Consider the following 6,539-nt stretch of genomic DNA (forward strand, 5'->3'; position numbering starts at 1 on the left):
CGAGATGGTATCTTCTTTCAAAATAATCCCGTCTCCAATTGGTTAACCCCGCTCTTCGCTTTGCGTGTGCAAGGTGATAATGGAATATTTTAAAGGTATACTTGGTACAATTCAGGAAACAAAGGCAGTTTTATCTAATGGCATTTCAATAAGGAGGGGTCAACATTATAAAATGAATATCTAATCATTTATTGAGATGGGAGTTGCAAAATTAAACTAAAATGACATTAAATATAACTTTTCCTTCAAATTTTCTACATTTTATTCCAAAGGATCATCTTCAAGAACATAAAGTATTAAATGGGACGTATTTTCAAATTGGTGGGGACAGGGGATTGAAAAAAATATTAATTGAAGGTTTTTTGGGTTAGGATATTAAATAATCTTTAACAATAAGCCAAATCAGATTCTTCCAAAGTTCAACTTGTTTGTCTAAATAGAGGGATTTTAGCACATTTCTTACATATTGTTACTTTCTAGGATTCAAAAAATCAAATGCATATCATATTATGTGTGTGCAGAATAAATGATAAAATGACCGTGATTAGATTTTTTTCAGTTCAGTTAATTAAATGTATTATCATTTGCAGCTCTATACTGAATTGTATAATTCACAAGCATTCACTCATCATGGAGTTCGGCAGCACTCCATATCGAGGGATGATACAGAGAATAAGTAATGGCTGCCCATTCAAATGTGTACACAATGATATGCTGATGGAGTACTTCAGAGTGAATTAATAAGCATTTAAAAGCCACAACTTTTATTCTCAAACATTTTCTGAACTACCAAGCCTTAAAAAGACACCAGAATAAATCACTAAAGTACAATGAGAGATTGCAAAATCGTCAATTTGTACTTCTTCTCATTGTTCCCCTCTCAAAATCATGTTAAACTGTAGCCTGACCTACCTCAATAACTGCTGAAGCCATGATGGAGTTTCCAATGCGAGGAAGTTACTTTGTCTCTGGATTAATGCATACAACCCAAAATTTAAAAATACACAAAACATTATTGTTATATTACGAAAATAAATCGAACGAGAATGTGGACTCAACTAAACCAGGCCAGGATCATGGAGGGGGGGGGGTGGGGTAATGAATGTAATGATTCCAAAAAGCGATACATTTCCAAACCATCCCCCAAATCAACTGAAAAAAGTATTAAAACAATTTAATAACATAGATGGATTTAATCCATTCTAAAATAACAAAATACATAAAACATTAAGCATTTTATTATTATTTTTAAAATAGTAATTGAATTGTTTCACATATGTGGTAATTCACATAGTGGACTGAACCAAAAGCCAGGATTGGGGGGTAGAATGTACTGTAAACCAAATGTAATTACGTAGATGGATTTAATCCAAAACAAAGTTAAAAAAAAAAACTTCAAGCATTTTATGACTTTAAAAAACCACACAAAAAATAAAATTAAAAAACAAATAAAACACGAGAAGCAAAGGCCATCCCCATCAACTTTAGGGATATATGTACAATTTGGTAGATTGAGGAGTGAAGATGGGGAGATTGTTCATATGATATTCATTACAGCCTTTTGAGATGCTGAATACTAAATCTGTTCTTGCATCTGGCAAATTGGCTGCCAAGTAGCTGTCATTTCTTAGAAGCGCAGCTGTGCCACTGATGCTTTCCCCCTCTATTGTACACTGGTACTCATTTCACTGACCTTGGAAGGATGACAGGCTCAGTCAACCCCACCTGGTTTTAATTCAGCAGCCAACGGGGCTTCAACTCAGGACGCTGGGATCCGAAGTCAGCCACCCGAGCTGCTCAGCCAACACCAGGCTTGAATAATGAATAATATACAAGACACTAAGAAGATCAAAAAGAAATTCAAAATGCAAAACTTGTCGGCATTCAAAATGGAAAGCCTTTTATAGTCAGATTTCTTCTTCTTCTTCTTCTTCTTCTTCTTCTTCTTCTTCTTCTTCTTCTTCTTCTTCTTTTTCTTTTTCTTTTTTTTCTTTTTTTTCTTCTTTTTCTTCTTTTTCTTCTTTTTCTTCTTTTTCTTCTTTTTCTTCTTTTTCTTTTTTTCTTTTTTTTCTTCTTTCTCTTTTTCTTTTTCTTTTTCTTTTTCTTTTTATTTTTCTTTTTCTTTTTCTTTTTCTTTTTCTTTTTCTTTTTCTTTTTCTTTTTCTTCTTCTTCTTTTTCTTTTTCTTTTTCTTTTTCTTCTTCTTCTTTTTTTTTTTTGATGGGTGCAGGCAGGTACGCACATGTACACTGAGCTGGAGTCCTTCAAATATATAGTTGAAGCATTTTATGAAAACAAATCGAACATACAAATCGACCTCGCCCCTCAACGGTCATTCCATTTTTACAAGTTAATTGTTTGCTGTGGTTCGCAACACCATGCGGATTGTATAACAAGCAAGGTATATATGCACTTAAAGTGCACTGCATTGTTCAATCACAATCCCACAACAAAAATAAAATGTCAAAAGATGTCGTGATGGTAATCCATAAGAGGATTGTGATGTCATTCCTACTTCGTTTGGTGGTTTTATTTGAGATTTCATCCCTCTATGTTTTTACATTTTTCTTGAAATGTTTTTTTTTTCTTGCTTACTTAAATAACACAAGAAGAATACCACATGAATGCTGTTGATAATTAAGTTAACATAAGTCATGCAAATATGAAAAATCATTGCTACAAATTAGATATAACATGCAGAGCTGCTCTGAAACACAGCTTCGATTCTTCTTCCACGATTGCTGACCCTAATTCCTGAGAGCCAGTAAATTAGTGGTAATAAAATATGTGGCTGTCCACCACAAAAGTATCTGCCACCGCATCCACCGTCCACAGGATTCTGCCGCTGGCCACCAACCAAACCGCAGAAGGAGTCATAAAGCGAGTGTTGCCATTCGCAGGGTGACGTCCCAAGTCCACCGTGCTGTGATCAGAAAAATTCCATTCTAAATGACACCTGGGCACCTCAGGGCAGCCAAGATGGCAACCACCGCAATATCACACCAACTTGAGCATGATGCGAACAATGCACAAAGTGCATATGACATGGAAAGCCAACTACGATGCAGCCAGAAGGCACAGCCATATGTTGTTGTCGTTTGGTAGCTGTGTTGTAAAGTCATCAATACCCTAACCAGGAGTGACAGGATTTGAATGTCATTGCAGGTAGTGCTGAATCAGAGAACACAATCTCTGCTAGTGTAAATTTGCAATGTAAACAGGACAGTATAAACAACAAACAAAGTACACACGCACTATAAAGCCGTCAAAGGTGCAGCCAAAAGGAGAGCAGCCGGAATTGTAGTTGTGAGTGTTTTGACATGGATTAACATTTTAATATCACAAGCAAAAAAAACCAGCAAATATCACCTGTTATGGCAAAAAAACTATAGAAAACCACACACTGTGAATAAAAATATAAGGTAATAAGGTGGGGGGGGGGGGGAGGGAGTGAAAAAATCCGAACAAAAAAAAAACTCATAGAATCATATGTCTCTACTCAAAATCTACTCGAGCTCGCAAGTTAAGATGCAAAAAAAATATTGAATCGAAGAGAAAAACACCTGAAACATGGAGAACAACAACAAATCACAAGACTGAGCACAAATTGGTGCCAATCCTCGATTCAACGCAAATTTCGCAAATATGTTTAAACACAAATAATCAACAATAATCAATTTTGATGCTAAAACTTATATCGCAAAACTCAAAAGGGTCTTCTTTAGCCACTGATTCAATAAGAAAAGTTGGGGTCACAAGTGAGAAGATATTTCAGCAAAATAATACCACAAATTACTACTTCTCTTATTCAGAGTTTGTGGCTGCATCCAAACTTTTTATCCCGTATCCTCCCCTACCCTCATTGTACTAACTTGCGTTATTTCTCAAAATCTTCCTACATTTTGTACCTCAACTCTGCTGTTAATGTGTTCCCCAACTCTATTTCCACTGTTCCTTTTGTTCTTTAATATCCTGACCTATTCTGTGTTCAAGCTCCTCCCTCAGCCTCGAAACTGTGTGCACAAAAACATCTTGGAAATATAAACTTACTCCAAGCAGAGAGCTGATCGAGGTTCTGTTTTCAAGGAAACATTCTCCATCACAACTCCATTATGTATGGGAAAAAGACCCCCGATGATAATATCTCCATTCTGCAAGACACCTTCCAAACCATTTCCTTCGTAGAAACGACATGATTCACATAGAAACTGCATCAATATGAACAGCAGTGTAACTCTTACTTCTGTGAAAATCATTTTAATCTCAAAAAACCTTCACACAAACACTCGTCGTGCAATCGTATTTGTCTTCATTCTGCTGTAATGTATATCCATTGCTTTCTCTTATACGTGATTAATCAGGTTCAGAGTTTCATTAAAATGTAATCATGTCAATTACTTTGATGAAGTATCTATAATTATAAAATTATTCAAAACATTTGAAAATAAATTGTTTATAGGAATATAACACTTGCCAGAAATGTGAGGCAAGTGTGTAATTATGTTCTCTGTGATAAACATCAATTTCACGTAATATCAGAGGACGAAGCCAAAGATAACTTTTCTTTAATATGATAACTTATCCCCATGTTATATATATATATATATATATATATATATATATATATATATATATATATATATATATATATATATATATATGTATATGTATATGTATATATATATATATATATATATATATATATATATATATATATATATATATATATATATATATATATATATATATATATATATATATATATATATATATATATATATATATATATATATATATATATATATATATATATATATATATATATATATATATATATATATATATATATATATGTATATATATATATATATATGTATATATATATATATATATATATATATATATATATATATATATATATATATATATATATATATACATTGTTACGTTTGAGGGGGGGGTATGCATTCAAAGGGTAATTAGGATGTTTAATTAGGTATGCCATGCTGTTCGAGTTTACCAGGATCTCGATGTAATAAGTAGCAATTCAGTGGTGATAAGTTGTCTAGTAAATGTTCATTTATTCAAGGGGGAAATGATAATTGTCACGTAATTAGATAGGGACACGGGATAGGGTAAGTGTGTCTGCGTAAACCCCTTTTGGTATTCTCTGGAGACTGTCCGTGACGTCACAGGACAGTGCAGCGGATGGCTCCACCCCGTGATCACGATTGGCGGAAGGCGACGGCGGTGGGCCAATAAACGGCTCGATTGGAAGTGACGAGGACAGGAGGATAAAAAGGTTCTGTTCGGGGTCGAAAAGGAAGAGGAAGAAGATCGGGACAAAAAGATCGTGTTTTTTTGGTGTGGAAGCTGTTGCGCGGGAAGCATACTTGTTGTTGTGCTGATTCGATCGTGTTCTTCATCGTGTCTTGGAGCCTTGCTGAGCCTCGTGCCTCACGTTGGTTGGCTCTGGGGTTCTGCTGACTCGGAGTACGGGGTCGAACGGCGGGCGAACCTGCTTCCCTCTCCTGCTCGCAATTTGGCGCCAGAACTGGTTCCCTGGCGGCTGTGAGCGGACTTGGGCCAGGACCAGGAGGTCGACAGCACCACGGTTTCTCCTGCCCCCCCCCCCTGACGAGAGCAAGGCCAGCTCGTCCGACGCTGATCCAGGGACAGTTGCGTCCACACCACGGTCCAGCCTCACCACCAGAAGTAGCTACGCTTTGTGTGTGTGTGTGTGTGTGTGTGTGTGTGTGTGTGTGTGTGTGTGTGTGTGTGTGTGTGTGTACTTGGCGCCTTAGAGGGTTTGAGAATTGTATATTCATTGGAATTGTCTGTGTTTTTCCCCACGCCCATTCCCACACCATCCGGTCGAATCGCCCCGGATCCCTCTTCTTGCCGAGTCTTGTTATTTCTGGTTAATAATAAAAACAAATAAACATCATCAACTCAGTGAAAAGTGACTCGTGCCACCTTCCTCGTCCCGTTTGTGGTAGAGCGATTAGAACCGCCATGTTTGGGTTATAAATAAATAAACCACCTCCATCGTTTCGGCTCATTCTACGTTGGCGGGACTGTTCAAGTCCCGTGGACGTCACATTGGTGTCAGGAGTGGGATGTTCGAAACCCTCTAAATTATATTTGGTATCGGGAGAATATACCAAGATTAAAATCTCGCCACGAATTGGAATATAAAATTACTTCAGAAAAGCGCGCGAGCGCGGGAAAATTTCGGCGGGATTTTTCAATTTTAAATTAATTGGCGGCAAACGGGAATTCTGCACCATGGTGGATGTGCAGATGTTTGAGGAGGAAGGCCACGTGTCTGGCACTGAGTCGGGGGAAGAAGGGAGAGACGGGGGTAGGGTTGGAACCTCCCCCATTCCGAGCGTGGACCGTGCTTCATCGCCCGTAACGGAGCCGGCAGCGCCGGAAACTGGTGCGATGACGATCCAGACACTGTTGGAATGTTTAATAGTGGACATGACGGTACAAATGGCAAATCAATTCGTGACACAGAGGGCAGAAATGACGGCA

This window comes from Eptatretus burgeri, chromosome 1 (genome assembly GCF_056783735.1).
Source record: "Eptatretus burgeri isolate ZD-2024b chromosome 1, Ebu_testis_v1, whole genome shotgun sequence".
NCBI lineage: Eukaryota > Metazoa > Chordata > Myxini > Myxiniformes > Myxinidae > Eptatretus > Eptatretus burgeri.